Genomic DNA, 17,164 nt, shown 5'->3' with positions numbered 1-17,164 from the left:
ATAAATTTGTGATTGCTAGGGGTTAAGGACAGGTTTAGTGAATGCTATAGGGAGGTGAATTTGCTTTTTGTTTTTATTTTACTTTATTATTATTATTTACTTTACAATATTGTATGGTTTTGCGAATTTGCTTTTAAAGGGCAACACAGAGGGCCCTGTGGTTACCGAATGTTTCTGTATCATGGCTGTGATGGTGGTCACACAAATCTGCTCATGTGACAACACTGCACAGAAGTAAACACACACATACACACATGCGACCAGTAAAACTGGGGAAATCTGAATATGATAATAGGGTTGTAGCAATATTAGTTTCTTAGTGTGATATGTTCTAAAGTCACATAGCTGTTATCACTGGGAGAACCTAGGTACAGGTTAAGATATCACTGTGTTATTTTCTACAACTTCATCTAATAAAATTACCTCAAAATGTCTTAAAAGTCAATGCACACTTTAAAAATTGAATAGATAATGCAAAATCGATGTCCTAAAATGAATGCATTTCTCACATACAAGGAGGCTCTCCTACAGGCTCTTGTGTCAACCTAATTTGATTTTTCAAAGGCTCTTTTTCTCCTTATATCTGATCTTAACTGTGTTCCCAGTGGGTTAGGTGCTCTTCAGTTTCCTCTCCTTCCTGCTGTGTATTACTTGTATTTCTCTGGTCCTTGACATGTTTTGAGTGCATTTTAACCACTGATGAAAGGCACTTACTCTCTTAAAGATGCTTGTGGGAAGCAGATGAGTAGAGAATTCCTTTTGAGGAATCTGGGACTGCATGCAAGTGGTTTTTACAACAAAGTAGAAATAGTACAATGGTCCAACAAAGAGAGTTGTTGTTTAGTCTCTAAGTCATGTCCAACTCTCTTGTGCCCCATAGACTGTAGCCTGCCAGCCTCCTTTGTCCTTGGGATTTCCCAGGCAAGAATACTGGAATGGGCTGCCATTCCCTTCTCCAGGGGATCTTCCTGACATAGCGATTGAACTTGCACCTCTTCTGTCTCCTGCATTGGCAGGCAGTTTTTTTTACCAAATGCACCACTTTGGAAGCAGTCGCTCAGTTGTATCTGACTCTTTGCAACCCCATAGACTGTAGCCTGCTAAACTCCTCTGTCCATGGGATTCTCTAGGCAAGAATACTGGAGTGGGTTGTCATGCCCTCCTCCAGGGGATCTTCCTGACCCAGGGATCAAAACCAGGTCTCCAGCATTGCAGGTAGATTCTAACCACCTGAACCACCAAGGAATTTAACAAAGAGGGGATGACACTCAAATAATAATAACTGACGAGATCCTTCTTCATTATGCCTCTCCTTTCTTTTGCTTTGTATACTCCCTCTATTCTACCACTCTTGATTTTCCATGCTGTTCCTTAAAAATGCAAAAGGATACCTTTAAGTTGGATAGTTTGCTGGGAGAGGAGACACCAGGCTTTCAAAGAGAACATGTGTTCCAACCATCAGAACCAATCAGAAGTTTATTTATAGACTCATAAAGGAGTCCCCACCCCAATTTCTGGTTTGTTCCTGTTGCCTTTTGACTCAGGATCACCCCACCAACTTTGGTGCCCAAGTGGGTAACTGAACCCTATATCTCAGCTTGTCCTTCTCTCCAATTCCTAATTCACTAACTGGATTCTGGTGTCTGTTAGCTTCTATTGTTTTTGATTCCTTAATATCTTGGCACTGGCAGCTCATGTTGGCTTACCTCATTATACAGCAAAACAATTGAATGGCTAAACCCTGGATTTAGACTGCCTAAGTTTGAATTGTTAATTCCCTGCTTACTAACTGGGGGATCTTGAATGGCAAACTTACTGCTCTAGATTTTAGTTTCATCTGTAAAATGGGTATAATAATGGTTCTTAACTTTTGGTTATGGTGAGGATTCAGTGAGTTATGTAAAGCACTTAGAATAGTGCTTGGCACATAATAAATGAAATAATGTATGGAAAATCATTACTGATGTGCCTGACACTAGTAAACACTCCATAAATTTTAATTATTACAACTACTATTACATTATTATTCTTATAATTAAGAAAGGAATTTTTTTTTTTAATCTGAGGAAAGATGATCTGAATAGAAACTTTTCTGTGCAATGTGATTAATAGCCACTTCTGGGTAGTATATAACATTTATTTTAAAATGTTTGAGCAAATTTTTGGTAGACTTTGATGAGCCTAAGGGCTCTTCTGGGAAGTGAGTTTCTTCCAAATGGCCTTATGAGAAGTGACCTACACAGAAGTCAGTCTCACAGCAAGTCTAATAATTTTAACTAGATTATTACTTTCTTGACTCTAATCTAAAAATGTTATTTACTACTTGCTCATTCCATAAAATGTCTCCAAGAGAGAAATATAAATGTAGAGAGGGAAGCTAATAGGAAATTAATGGGGCCTCCTCTGTTCACCATTCCATCTATTCTTCCTCAAGGAGGTGAAAGGAAAGATAAGATAAATACATAGCTGATCTCTTAACACCCTTTTAAGGATTTACATGTACCTATCTGCTTCTTGAATTTATCTCATACCCACCCTGCTCTTAGCTCACTAAACTCCTCCATGAACAGCTCTTTATTTCCCTTACACAGGTAAAGCTCCTTTCTGCCTCAGAGCTTTTGTATCTATTGATCTTTCTCATGGTAATGCTCTACCCACTTCTGCAACCCCACTGCTCTCACCTAGTTTCAGCACAGAGCTCTGTCTAGCCCCTTAGCTTAGAGGTTATTTATAGTTAGTTATACATTCCATGATACCCCACAGTTATCCATAGTAACACTCTGTATAATTTACTTACCTACTTCACCTCTGACATAAATCCTTGTATATCCTGAAGTCCTCATCACACAAGTTTTCAAGAAATATTGGATGGATAGATGGAAGAATGAAGAGGGGATGATGAATGAATTAATGAGAAAATAGATGAATGAATATTATAGAAAAATATAAATATTCACAGAACTACTGAATAATAGAGTACAAAAGAACCCAAATGATCTTTTAATGTAATCTTCATCTTTCATAAACTTAGAAACTGAATCCAAAAAAAGGAATGTGGCCTGGTTAAGATCTCTAGTTAGTGGCAAAGTCAGAACCAGAACCTAGGTCTTCCAACTACAAGTTATTCATTCCCTCATACATTCATTCAACAAATATCTGCTGAGAGCCAGTACATGAGAGACACCATTCTAGGCTCCAGGGATATATTAGCAAACAAATCAGGCAAAAAATCCTACCTTCTTGGAGCTTATCTACTTGTGGGGAGATAGACACTATAAATAAGGCAAGTAAATTTTGTGTGAGAAAGTTGCACATCCATATCTGCTCCTTAAACACACACTGAGCTTATTCTTGATTCATTTACTATTCTTTAAGAATTAAAAAGAAAATAAAGTAGCATATCCAAGGTTCTTTCCTTCTGCTCCATTTGTCCACACATGCACACATCTTCTTCAGAGCATGCTACCTCCCCTGTGGACCATCACAACACTAAATCTCTTTAGTACTCCATTTTCTGACAAACTACATTTTTCACTGAGTCCTAATCAACCACCATGTGCCCAGTATCAAACCCTCAGATAGGGCTTTTTGTTTTGAAATTCTCTTTTACTGCTTCTCTGTACCATAGAAAACCAGTCAGGGATTAGCTATTTATGAGGCTGTGGAGAGAAATGGTCATAAAATTGACATTTACAGAAACTAATTTGGGACTTCTGCTTCCAGGAATATGTGATAGACATACTTCTCCCTATTTCTTCCACTAAGGACAACTAAAATCATGAAAATTACATTGAGAAACAAACATAAGGAGATACTGAGGGATGAAAAGGAGAAAAAAAAAAAAAAGCACACACACCACCTAGGGACCTCAGGATCCAGGGAACAATGTAGACATGAGGTTCCTGTGTTTCTGTTTTGCCTCCTACAACTCAGACTTGTAGCTGAATAAGTGATCTGGAATACGGAATAATGGAAATGACCCAATGTAAAGAGCAGATAGAAAGACAAATGAAAAAAATGAAAGCAACATACAAGAGCTATGGGATAATATAAAATGTTCTAATCTATCCATAATAAGGGTTCTGGAAGGGGAAGAGAGAGAAGGGGATAAAAAATGTGTTTGAAGAAATTACAACTGAAAGCTTCCCAAATCTAAACAAGAAAACAGATATTTAGGTACAGGAAACATAGAGGGTCCCAAATAATATAAATCAAAATAGATCCACACCAAGACATATTATAATTAAAACAGAAAAATTTAAAGATAAAGAGAGGATTCTAAAGGCAACAAGAGAAAAACAAAGAGTCAGTTACAAGGGAATCCCCATAAGGCTATCAGTTGATTTCCTTACAGAAACTTTGTAGGCCAAAATGAAGTGACATAATAAATTCAAAGACCTTAAATGGAAAAACCTGAAACCAAGGATACCCTACCTAGCAAGATTATCATTTAGAGTAAGGAGAAGATATAAAGAATCTCTCAGACAAAGAAAAACTAAAAGAATTCAACAATACTAAACATACACTTCTCTATATTGAATGGTATTCTCTAAGTAAAAATGAAGCAACACTCTATAGGAAAGGGAAAATCACAATAGGAAAAGTAAAGATATAAAAGAATTGAAGATCAGTTAAATAAGCCAGTATGTAAATTAAAAAAAATAAAAATAAAAACTAAAATCAAAAATAGAAATCAAAACTACAATGATGTATCATGTCATGCCAGTCAGAATGGCCACCAACAAAAAGTTTACAAACAATAAATGCTGGAGAGGGTGTGGAGAAAAGGAAACCTTCTTAGACTGTTGGTGGGAACGTAAACTGGTATAGCTACTGTGGAGAACAGTGTGGAGACTCCTTAAAAAACTGGAAATAGAACTGCCTTATGACCCAGCAATCCCACTGCTGGGCATGCACACCAAGGAAACCAGAGTTGAAAGAGACATGTGTACCCCAATGTTCATCATAAGCACTGTTTATAATAGCCAGGACATGGAAGCAACCTAGATGTCCATGGGCTGATGAATGGGTGAGGAATTTATGGTACATATACACAATAGAATATTACTCAAATATAAATAAGAATGCATTTGAGTCAGTTCTAATCAGGTGGATGAAATGGGAGCCAATTTTACAGAGTGAATTAAGTCAAAAAGAGAAACACCAGTGCAATATATTAATGCATCTATATGGAATTTAGAAAGACAGTAACAACGATCCTATATGCAAGGCAACAAAAGAGACAGATGTAACAAACAGGCTTTTGGATTATGTGGGAGAAGTCAAGGGTGGGATGATTTGAAAGAATAGCACTGAAACATGTATATTACCATATATAAAACAGATGACCAGTTCAAGTTCGATGCATGAAGCTGGGCACTCAAAGCCAGTGCTCTGGGACAACTCAGAGAGATGGAGTTGGGAGGGAGCTGGGAGGGGGTTTCAGGATGGGGTGCCACATGTGCACCCATGTGTGATTCATGTTGATGTATGGCAATAACCACCACAGTATTGTAAAGAAATTATCCTCCAATTAAAATAAATAATTATAAAAATAGACAAGCTATTACCAAGACAAATGAGACAAGAACAATGGTATCAAGAAAAATATTAAGGTTTACTTCCATCTGTCATCTATGATTAAAATCACAAAAAAGGGGGAAGGGTTAGATATGTACAATTATTTTGAAAATGGAATTATTTTATAAATAAATTAATAAATGGAGAAGAACTGAGTTAAACTTGGCAACTTCTGCCATATCTGTTAGTACATAGATACCATAGTTATGTCAGTATAGAATTCCTTTCATTCGTGCAATTTTTTTATATACAACAACTACTTTTTTTTAATAGAACGACTAATTTCATTTTGGTTAGAAAAATAACGACCTAAAGCCCCATTCTTGTTTTCTTTTTTAAAATATTTTCTTCATTGCGGCATATAAGATCTTCAGTTTTGGTATTCTAACTCTTAGTTGAAGGATGTGGGATCTAGTTCCCTGACCAGGGATTGAACCTTGGCCCCTACACTGGGAACACAGAGTCTTAGCCATTGGACCACCAGAGAAGTACCCCCCAATTCTTCTTTTCTTATATGATTTTGTTTCAAATTTGTCCTTGTGACTTTTTCATAATAACAAAGTGGTGAACTATTAGCAAAGTGAATAGATAAACATGCCTTATGTATCTCTTAACTCTGAATAAGTCAAATGTTTATATCATCCAATGCTGTAGTGAGTGAAAATTGGTCTTCAATAAAAATCTCAGTGCAAATAATGGAGCTAGTCTTTAAAGGTCATGTTTTTAAAGTCGTCTCACATTCTGGAGACCAAAGAAAGGAGGCTTTTCTTATTACCTTTCTTTTTTTTAAGGGATGAAATTTTAATGGTTCTTCTGCATTGCAAGGGCTTCCCTGGTATCTCAGTGGGTTAAGAGTCTGCCTGCAATGCAGGAGAGCCAGGTTTGATCCCTGGATTGGGAAGATCCCCAGTAGAAGTAAATGGCAACCCACTCCAGTATTCTTGCTTGGAGAATTCCATGGACAGAGGAACCTGGTGAGCTACAGTCCACGGGGTCACAAAGAATCAACACAACTGAGTAACTAACACTTTCACTGCATAGCAAGAAATGAGCCAACACTAGACAAACTTAAGAAGTATACAAGGCTTGTCCTTCCAAAACCAGGATCCCCCATGTGTGTTTTCAATACTATGGAACATCTTGAATTCTAGGCCTACAGTATCCTTGCCTGGAAAATCTCATGGACAGAGGAACCTGGTGGATTGCAGTCCATGGGGTCGCAAAGAGTCGGGCATGACTGAGCGACTAACACATACACACACACACACCCTACTCAAAACTATCTCCATTCCCACCTTTTTCTTGGTGTCTTATTCCCTTTGGATATTATTTTCTACTAGAAAATTACCAAATTCATAGGTTCAGTTAAGAATTTCAAGGCTATAATCCAGAAAAATGACTAATGATATGAGCTTTTGGGGATGCAAAACTAACAGTGGGAAAATGGGCTTCTTTTGTGCAGTTCCAGAGTTAATCCTGAATAAGATACATTGTCATTTTAAAAAAATTACTGTGCTATTTTTTCTATTACTTAAAGCATCCAATAAGAAATGTGCAAAAGGACTAAGACCTCATGCATTTCAGGAAAGTCTTTGTTTCTAATCTAAAACTTATTAAGATTCTACAAAGAGATAGCCATCAGTGCAAAAAAAAAAAAAAATCTGCCATCAATACAACAGTTAAGATTATATAAAAAAAGTTTTTTAAAAAACCCAAAGAATCAACATTGTAAATCAACTATACTTCAACTTTAAAAAGAAGATTGTATGCAAAGTCCATAAAAGGATGCATATTTTGAGGATATGGCTAAAACCTCACCATGTCTACTTTAAGCAATGATTTGACTAATGCTGCTGCTGCTGCTAAGTCGCTTCAGTCGTGTCCAACTCTGTGCGACCCCAGAGATGGCAGCCCACCAGGCTCCCCCTTCCCTGGGATTCTCCAGGCAAGAACACTGGAGTAGGCTGCCATTTCCTTCTCCAATGCATGAAAATGAAAAGTGAAAGTGAAGTCGCTCAGTCATGTCCGACTCAGCGACCCCATGGACTGCAGCCTACCAGGCTCCTCTGTCCATGGGATTTTCCAGGCAAGAGTAATGGAGTGGGGTGCCATTTAAAAGATATAATTCTGGGCATGACATTCTCAATATCAATTTCATACAGTCTCAGATTTCTTATATTAGTGACAAAACTGAAAAACATAGAACAAGTAAGTGTTCATTTTTATTCCATCTATCTTTAGTTAATTGAGTTCTTTCTCTCTCTGCCTGTTTTTTCTCCATAGCCTTTAGTGATTATATGATATATTTTACTTCTTTGCTTATTGTTTATCTTTACCTAACTTGGGAATAAAGTATAAATTTGTGAGGACAAGGAAATTTTTTACCACTGTACCTCCAGTGCCTGAAACACTCTGACACAGAGTAGGTGCTTAACAAACATCTGATGTATGAAAGAGAATGATACCACTATATTAAGAGACATGACAAACACCCAGTTTTTATTATAATGAAACAACATAAAAGGAGATGAATGATTGATACAAATGCCATGATATGTTTATATCTATATTTGTATATATATTTATATGCCTTCATGTGAAAGAGCAATGCTGAGTTAATTTCAGCCATTTCAAATAATGACTACTATTTATATTGATAAAGCTAGTATACTGTGAAGTATAATAGTATTTTGCCTTGTTCTCAATGTTTTTTAGTTTATATTGCTATTTTTGTCTTCTGTGAAAGTTTATTTTCTTTTTTAAATTTTTTATTTTATACTGGAATATAATTGGTTAACAACATTGTATTAGTTTCAGGTGTAAAGCAAAGTGATTCAGTTATACATATATCTATTGTTTTTCAAATTCTTTTCCAATTTAGCTTGTTACAGGGTATTCAGCAGATTTCCCTGTGCTATACAGCAGGTCCTTGTTGGTTTCCCATTTTAAATATAGCAGTGTGTACATGTCAATCCCAAATATATTTATCTTTTATCATAAATCACTTTAAATCAGTGTTGCAAGTAAACAGAATGTACATTTTACTAATGATAACATATTAATTAATGAAAAATATTCTTTAGGCACAGTACTATACCCTTGAAAACAAGTGTCTTGTTTAAGATTTCTGTTCTCTTGAAAATCAAAAGCATAGGGAAATATTGATTAAAACTGTCTTCCTCCCAAGAGAACTAGCACATTCTTCTTACTGAGAGAAAAACAAGAATGTTGATAACTGTAACAAGACTCTAAATAAACTAGTTAAAACCGAACATTAGATTTTCTATAAATTTATGGTTGACTGGTGGTTTGGTGGTTTAGTTACTAAGTCATGTCTGACTCTTGTGACCCCATGGACTGTAGCCAGCCTGGCTCCTCTATCCTTGCGATTTCCCAGGTAACAATATTGGAGTGGGTTGCCATTTCCTTCTCCAGGGGTATTCCCAACCCAGGGATAAAACCCATGTCTCCTGCATTGCAGGTGGGTTCTTGACCAACTGAGCTATGAGGGAAATTCTGTTTGATTGAGGTGCTTGCTAATATACCTGGTCTGCATATAGACTGTATGTAAGAGCAGCTGGATGTTCATAATTACAAAACACACACAGAGAAAATTAGTTTTGCTAGCAAATATTTTGTTACTGTTCTTTTTAAAATATATTTTCTTCAGTAACTATATCAACATATTTATGATTGCTCGCCCTTTCTAAATTATATAAATGGATTCATTTGAATCTCAATGGAGATGAGGCTGACTATAAAAATACTTAACTAATGAGCATACAGTTTTTCAAAACCATGGAAGACACATAATAAAGTCAAGATTCTGATATAATATATATATGCTTATAAGTAAAACTTCAGAGTTAATGTACAACTGCAAATGGTACTAATACAGATTTGGTTAACATCTAGTATGTATACAAGAAAATTAAAACAAACCAAAAAGTGGGGAGAAGTTCATGCAGAACTTAAACTTTTGTGTGGAGGCATTAAACATTAGTGGACAAAGAAATACTCAGGAAAAGAAAATGTGGTCAGTGTTGTTCAATTAAAGATAAATTTTTTCCAACATACATGATCTCAAGTTATCAGTCCTTCATGAAAAAAATTATTTGACAACTAATTTAGCAAAGTAATAACTGATGGTATAAACACCAGCAGAAGTTTTGCTGAGCAGCAGATCTATTTAAACCTCAGATTAACGATAAAACACCCGAGGACTCTATGGTAATAAAACACCATGGAAATGCTACAATGGAAATATGGAAATAAGATAGCTGTTTAAAGTAGACTGGTGAAATTAAAACAATGAGATACCATTACACACTCATTGGAAAGGTCAAATACAAAAATCTGACAATACCAATTACTGGCAAAGATGAGGAACAACAGGAACTCTCATTCATTGTTAATGGGAATACAAAATGGTACAGTCACTTTGGAAGTAATTTCTTATATAGCTAAACACTGTCATACCACATGATCTAGCAATTATGCTTCTAGATAGGTTACCAAATGATTTGAAAGCTAATGCCCACACAAAAACATGAACATGAATTTTATAACAGCTTAATTTGTGCTCCCTCTCTCTCTCTCATACACACACACACAAACACACAAATTGGAAGCAACCAAAGTGTTCTTTAACAGATGAATATATAAACAAACAATATATAAACAAACTATGGTACATCAACATAACAGAATACTACTCAAGAATAAAAAGAAATGAGCTATCAAATCACAAAAAGAAATGGATGAAACCTGAATGAATATTATTAAGTAAAATAAGCTAGTCTGGGAAAGGTTATACACTGCATGATGCCAATTATACAACATTCTGGAAAAGGTACAACTGTACAGCAAATAAAAAATATTAGAGGCTTTTTCTTTTGCTTCAGAATAGTTTTATTAGTTTGGATACAGTTTGTTGGCACTCAACTATGCCTCATCTACTTTGACACACAAATCCACTCAATTCAAGTCATCGTTGTCACCCCATACCTCATATATTGTAATGTTATTGTGTCTGTCTGCAGGAACCTCGATATAGGGACATTTGTGGTTACCAGTGGTTGCAGCAGTGAGTTTTAGATTCTGCACCTTGGACACAAAGTTCACAAGGTCCCTCTCAAGCTGGGTTAAGGTACCGAACATATAGTCTTTGTTGGGGGAAGCCTTTTTCTTCTTTCCTGGAGAACCAAATGAACAGCCCCGATGGGCACGACGAGTGGGCACCTTACCCTTGTCACTGTCTCCTGGAAACTTCAGTATCACCAACACCACAAGGAGGAGAAACACCCGGTGTGACTTGCTCCCAAGCCAGCCTTGGGCATGCTCTGGTTGATTCTGCCAAATTCAAAAGTGCCTTCCACAGGGCACCTTCCCTGGGAGATCTACAACTTCATCTCTCAGAACATAAAACACATAGGTACAGAAAAAGGACACACACATAGGCCAGAGAAAGAACCATATTACAGACTGCATAGTGAGCCAAAAGGAAGTGGCTCATGGTGTGCTGGTCTGCCCTGAGACTCAGGACCAAGCAGGGCTAGGCCTTTGGTGATGTCACAGAGGGCCCCACCCTGGCCAGAATCCATCTGGCCATTGTGATAACTTCAAGGCAGAGGATGAGGCTTGTGGGGTGAGGGAGGGAGGGTCAACTGGGAGTAGGGCTTAAAGGGACATTTCCAGTGGGCAATTGAAAAAGAGGCAGGGAGTGACAGAATGCCATCTCCTTGTCAGTGTATTCTTTCTGAACCTGGTGTTCTACTGGGAGGGGGTCTCATCTTCTATTTTTATTTTTCCATTTGTTAAATCCAGACACTGTGGTGAGCAGAGCAGACTCAGGGGCATGTGCCCCTGTGGAGCAGAGAGCAAAGGGGGAAAGAAAGATATTAAACCAGAGGCCACAAACTAGGAGCCACTGGTGTGTTTTGTGTGGCCTACACAATTCCTAAAGATGATTGTGCTCAGTGAAACTATTCTGTACGAAGTTATGGTGAATACATTGACACTACATATTTGTCAAAATCCAAAGAACCTTACAGCTCAAAAAGTGAATCAATGTATACATATTAAAAAAAAAAACATTTTGACATTAAGAATGGAATGCAGAATTTGACTAAACAATCTCATTATATTACAAATGTATGAAACCACCTCACTAAGATATCCTGACTTAAGTAACTTCAAAAATGAACGGAGTTTGCAAGACTAAAAGCAAAAAAAAAAATACTGTAATCTAGTTGATAGTGTTCTTTCTTGTAGGGGTACACGTCAACAACCCTGATACTGTTATACATGTCTATTTGTATTAAACAGTCAAATGGATGGTACATGAGTATATACACATTTATTTCTTTGTTCTGTTAGCTGAAAGGGTCTAAAAGAAATGATACTCCCAACATCTGAAAGAAACTATGACATAAATCTTTGATGTAAATCCATAAATCTTTGATTAGAAGAGCTTGTTATGCATGTTCTGAACCAGCGAACGGAAATACTAAGTCTTGAAGACCCACTCAGCCTCCAAAGATGGGGTTGCCTACCATTTCTTTGCCTAGCCTCGACCTCGACCCTCTGCATTTCTCCTTCCTCCAGCAAATCCCTCAGTACACTAAGAACAACTCTAGAAAGCTCTGACTTAAGAGAAATATGCCAAGCATAGTATATATCAATTCATTGGTTCATCAATACTATGCTTTCTTTGTAGTCTGCTCTTGATTTTTCAATTTTTAATTTTGTAATTATTATTTGGCTACATGATGCGGCATGCAGGATCTTAGTTCCCTAACCAGGGATCAAACTCATGCCCCCTGCAGTAGAAGTGTAGATTCTTAACCAATAGGCCACCAGGGAAGTCCCACCATTGGGGTTTTAATGTTTAACAAATATAGATCTGCATCAAGGAAATGGTGGTGCATCCTAGCACTGATTACAAGTGATAGCAGAGGATGGTATTCTAGTTTACATCTCAGTTTAGCTCTTTTTTCTCCTTTCAGAGACAGATGACTAGTGCCAATGATAGTCAAAGCTGCAGTTAATCTGCCCATGGACTAATTATTTTAGTCTTTTTCATTCTAGAATATTGCAATATGTTAGTGTTTTTCAAACATGTCCAAATGTATCATTTGGGGATGATGTTAAAATGCAGACTGCTAACTGAGTAGGTCTGGGATGGAGCCTGAGATTCTTCATTTATTCTAATAAGTTCCCAGGAAATCCCCACTCTATGGTCTGTGGACCAAAGAGCAGAATCATTATGAATAATATTAGATACTGATCTAAAAATTAACTGTAATCTGTAGATCATTATTCTCTAAATTTTAAAGTAATTGTCTTGTACCTAGGTAGTGACATCTTCTACTGGAAGTTTACTGTCAGTTAGTTTGAAATTTGCATGTACCTTTAAAAGGCTTCTTACTAATTTCAGAGGCTTGTGCTTTTTGGCCTCTGAACTAACTAAAAAAAAATCTCACCATCAGAAATCAGGAAATGCTGTATGCCAACCAGCATAGGAAACTCTCAAACTTGTATAGTTTGTAACATTTGAATATTCCAAATATGATCTCTCATCATTTCATAATTTTCAGCCTTTTACACACTGCATGTTTCCACCTTTTCATGAAATGGGAAGCACACATTTAGAATATGAATGTATTTAATACTTCTTGCTTCTTACTAATCCTTTCCACAAGTTATTTTAAAGCCAAACAATCTCATTCATGGTGAATACTTTCATCCAAAGTGCAATTAAACAACAACAACAAAAAAAAACTAGAATCTCATCTTCCAGATTTGACAATATCTCTATGATTCAGTGCAAGTGTCAAAATCACTTTGTTTTAAGAATACATCACAGATTAGGTCAGGAAGCAAAAATTAGAACCAGACAAGGAACAATGGACTGGTTCCAAATTGGGAAAGAAGTATGTCAAGGCTGGATACTGTCATTCTGCTTATTTAACTTATATGCAGAGTACATCATGTGAAATACCTGGCTGGATGAAGCACAAGCTGGAATCAAGATTGCCAGGAGAAATATCAATAACTTAAGATATGCAGATGACACCACCCTTATGGCATAAAGTGAGAAGAAACTAAAGAGCCTCTTGATGAAGCTGAAAGAGGAGAGTGAAAAAAGCCAGCTTAAAACTCAATATTCAAAAAACAAAGGTCATGGCATCCAATACCATCACTTCATGGCAAATAGATGGGGCAACAATGGAAACAATGAGAGACTTTATATTCTTGGGCTCCAAAATCATTGCAGATGGTGACTGCAGCCATGAAATTCAAAGACACTTGCTCCTTGGAAGAAAAGCTATGACCAACCTAGACAGCATATTAAAAAGCAGAGACATTACTTCACTGACAAAGGCCCATCTAGTCAAAGCTATGGTTTTTCCAGTAGTCATATATGGATGTGAGAGCTGGACCATAAAGAAGGCTGAGCACTGAAGAATTGATGCTTTTGAACTGAGATGTTGGAGAAGACTCCTGAGATTCCCTTGGAGTGCGAAGAGATCAGTCCTAAAGGAAATCAGTCCTGAATAGTCACTGGAAGGACTGATGCTGAAGCTGAAGCTCCAGTACTTTGGCCACATGATTCAAAGAGCTGACTCATTAGAAAAGATCCTGATGCTGGGAAAGATTGAAGGCAGGAGAAGGGGATGACAGAGGATGAGATGGTTGGATGGCATCGCCAACTCAATGGACATGTGTTTGAGAAAGCTATGGGAGATGTTGAAGGACAGGGAAGCCTTGTGTGCTGCACTCTTTGGGACTGCAAAGAGTAGGACATGACTGAGTTACTGAACAACACAACAATTTAAGAAAACAATCAATTCAAAATAAAATTTATTCAACATTTAAATAAAATTCAATTTGATAAGACTCATATCTTACATTGGGCTTCCCTTGTAGCTCTATTGGAAAAGAATCCACCTGCAATGTAGGAGACCTGGGTTCAGTCCCTGGGTTGGGAAGATCCCCTGGAGAAGGGAAAGGCTACCCACTCCAGTATTCTGGCCAAGAGAATTCCATGGACTACAGTCTATGGAGTCACAAAGAGTTGGACAGAAGTGAGCAACTTTCACTTTCACTTTCATATCTAACATTTGGCCATAAGACTCGGATTTATTGAATCAATAGAGTGAATCGTGATTAGAAAGGGCTTCTTTTTTTGTATGAATAATCTGAAATTAAGAAAGAGCTCCATTATTAAGAGTCATTAATAAAACAAACTATTTGACTTAGATTAATAAGTCAGAGAAATAGAAAGAAAATATTCAGCAGAAAAATAAAGCAAAACATTTCATACACATTCACATTTCTCTTGATCTTTTAAAAACTTGGCACTGTGGTATTTTTTTCTCTAAGACACATTTTCTTTAGAGCTCACCAAAGATACAGTGGTCACTCTATCTTCTAAAATTCCACAGCATTATCTATATAACTCAAATAACAATTAGCTAAAATCAGCTCATGATACAAGTTATATTTTTCATATAGATTCTATAGTACAACTAGCAGAATTGGAGTGAGAGCTCTTGGAGGTTACACATCAAGTTTTTTTTAATTTTTGTGATCTTTCTCCTGTGGCACACTAGTAATATATATCAGTCTGTGTCCATTTTAAGTCACTCCTTCCTTTTCCCAATCCTGCTTTTCTCCTGTAATTCTCATGTTTTTCTCTAATCTAGAGGTAAATAGCATTTCATGTTCTAAAGCATTATTCTTATATTTCATCAAAAGTAAGTCCACCTCCAAAATGTAGCTTTTTAGGGTTAACTTTCTTAATTACTGTGCATTCTGAAGACATCATCATAGTCTACACAACATCATTGTACACTCATAATGTACAGGCAAAATTATGAAATGTAGGACCATCAGTTCTAAATGCAAAATATTTTTTATCTACTACCTCAGACTAAACATGGTAATATTATACTACTTACCATTTTTAGTAAATTTCTTTGCTTTACAAAAGTAGACAAGTTATGACAGCAGTCCCAAGATGGTAGAAAAATAGGGTGGGGAGACTACTTTCTCCCCCACAAACCCATCAAAAGATCATTTAACTTCCACAAAACAACTTCTGAATGCTGACAGAGGACACCAGGCACCCAGAAAGACAGCCCAATCTCTTTGAAAGGAGGTATGATAAAATATAAAAGACAAAAACAGAAACAAAAGATTTAGGGATGCAGACCTGTCCCAGGGAAGGAGTCGTGAAGAAGGAGAAGTTTCCACACAGCACAAAACCCTCTCACAAGCATGCCTGTGAGGAGCTTTGGAACCTCTGACGGCAACAAAACTGGGGGTAAAAAACCACAGAATATGCACCTAACTGCAACTGACAGTGGAGACGTGGCACAGATGCTGCGCATCTGCCAGCAGTGAGTGGGGGTTGGGCAGGAAGGTGCAGGCTCCATCGTTGATCCTTATGGTAAGGACCAGCCTTGAGTGACCTGATGACAATCTGAGGGAGCTAACGTGACATAGAAACCCAAACCATAGGATCACAAAAGAAAAAAAGGACCTTTCCCACAAAAGACTGTAACCCACATGGTGACCACTGGCACACTCACAAAACAGATTTTTCCCCTAGTGAATATCAAAGGAGAGCAAGCCAGCTGCCATTTAGGGCCCTCCCTCCCCAGAGGCAGAGAGGCAGGTGTGTGACAGCCAGAGCCAGAAGGTAAGGGGCTGCTGCACCCTCGGCCACAGAAACTGCATCTTCCACCAAACTTGGAGCAGGCTGCCAACTCCGAACCACATCTCCTAGGAATCTGGGTGGTTCATACATGAAACAGTGTCACAGCCTGAGATCAGCTCTCCAGAGGAGACACACAGCACACCTGGGACTGCACCTTTGTGGCACACCCAGGAAACCAAGTGGCTGGGACCAGGGATGTGCATCAGACACATGGCCCACCTGGGATAGTGCACTTACCAAGCACCCAGTCCCCTGAGTGGCTTGAACCTGGGAAGGGAACAAAACACAGAACCCATCTGGCAGAGCACTTGAGAACCTGAGCAGCCTAGACCTGGGAAGTGCACCAAATGCAGGGCCCATTTGGGACACTGCCCTTGCAGAGCACCCTGAAGCCTGAGCAGTGTGAGTCCAGAAAGTACAAGCTGCCTTGGGCTGTGGCAAATCAAGTGCTGTCCATCCACTGCAAGCACTCCCCACACATGCCATTGGTATTGGTTTGAAATGTCCCTCCCTTTCCACTGGACAACTGAACAAGTGAGTCTAAATAAGGGGCCACCTTTGCCCCCTTGTGTCAGGGTAGAAATTAGACACTGAAGAGAGTTGCAAACAGAGGAAGCCAAAATAAACAAAGAAGGGGGAACCGCCCTGGAAATGACAAGTGGAACAGATTAAAACCCTGCAGTTAATGCTGAGACTGTGCAAAGCTATGGTTTTTCAAGCAGTCATGTATGGATGTGAGACTTGGACCATAAAGAAAGCTGAGCACTGAAGAATTGACACTTTTGAATTATGGTGTTGGAGAAAATTCTTGAGAGTCCCTTGGACTGCAAGGAGATCCAACCAGTCCATCCTAAAGGA

General features: G+C 37.8%; 1 pseudogene; it reads right to left on the bottom strand.

The window, feature by feature from the left end:
- Nucleotides 1–10,557: 10,557 nt before the first annotated feature.
- Nucleotides 10,558–11,070, bottom strand: LOC128070167 (protein FAM209-like; annotated as a pseudogene).
- Between the last annotated feature and the right edge of the window lie 6,094 nt (nucleotides 11,071–17,164).

Source organism: Budorcas taxicolor, chromosome X (assembly GCF_023091745.1).
Source record: "Budorcas taxicolor isolate Tak-1 chromosome X, Takin1.1, whole genome shotgun sequence".
In the NCBI taxonomy this organism is placed as follows: domain Eukaryota; kingdom Metazoa; phylum Chordata; class Mammalia; order Artiodactyla; family Bovidae; genus Budorcas; species Budorcas taxicolor.
The sequence above is the reverse complement of the archived record's forward strand: the minus strand, read 5'-3'. Positions and strand labels throughout refer to the sequence as shown.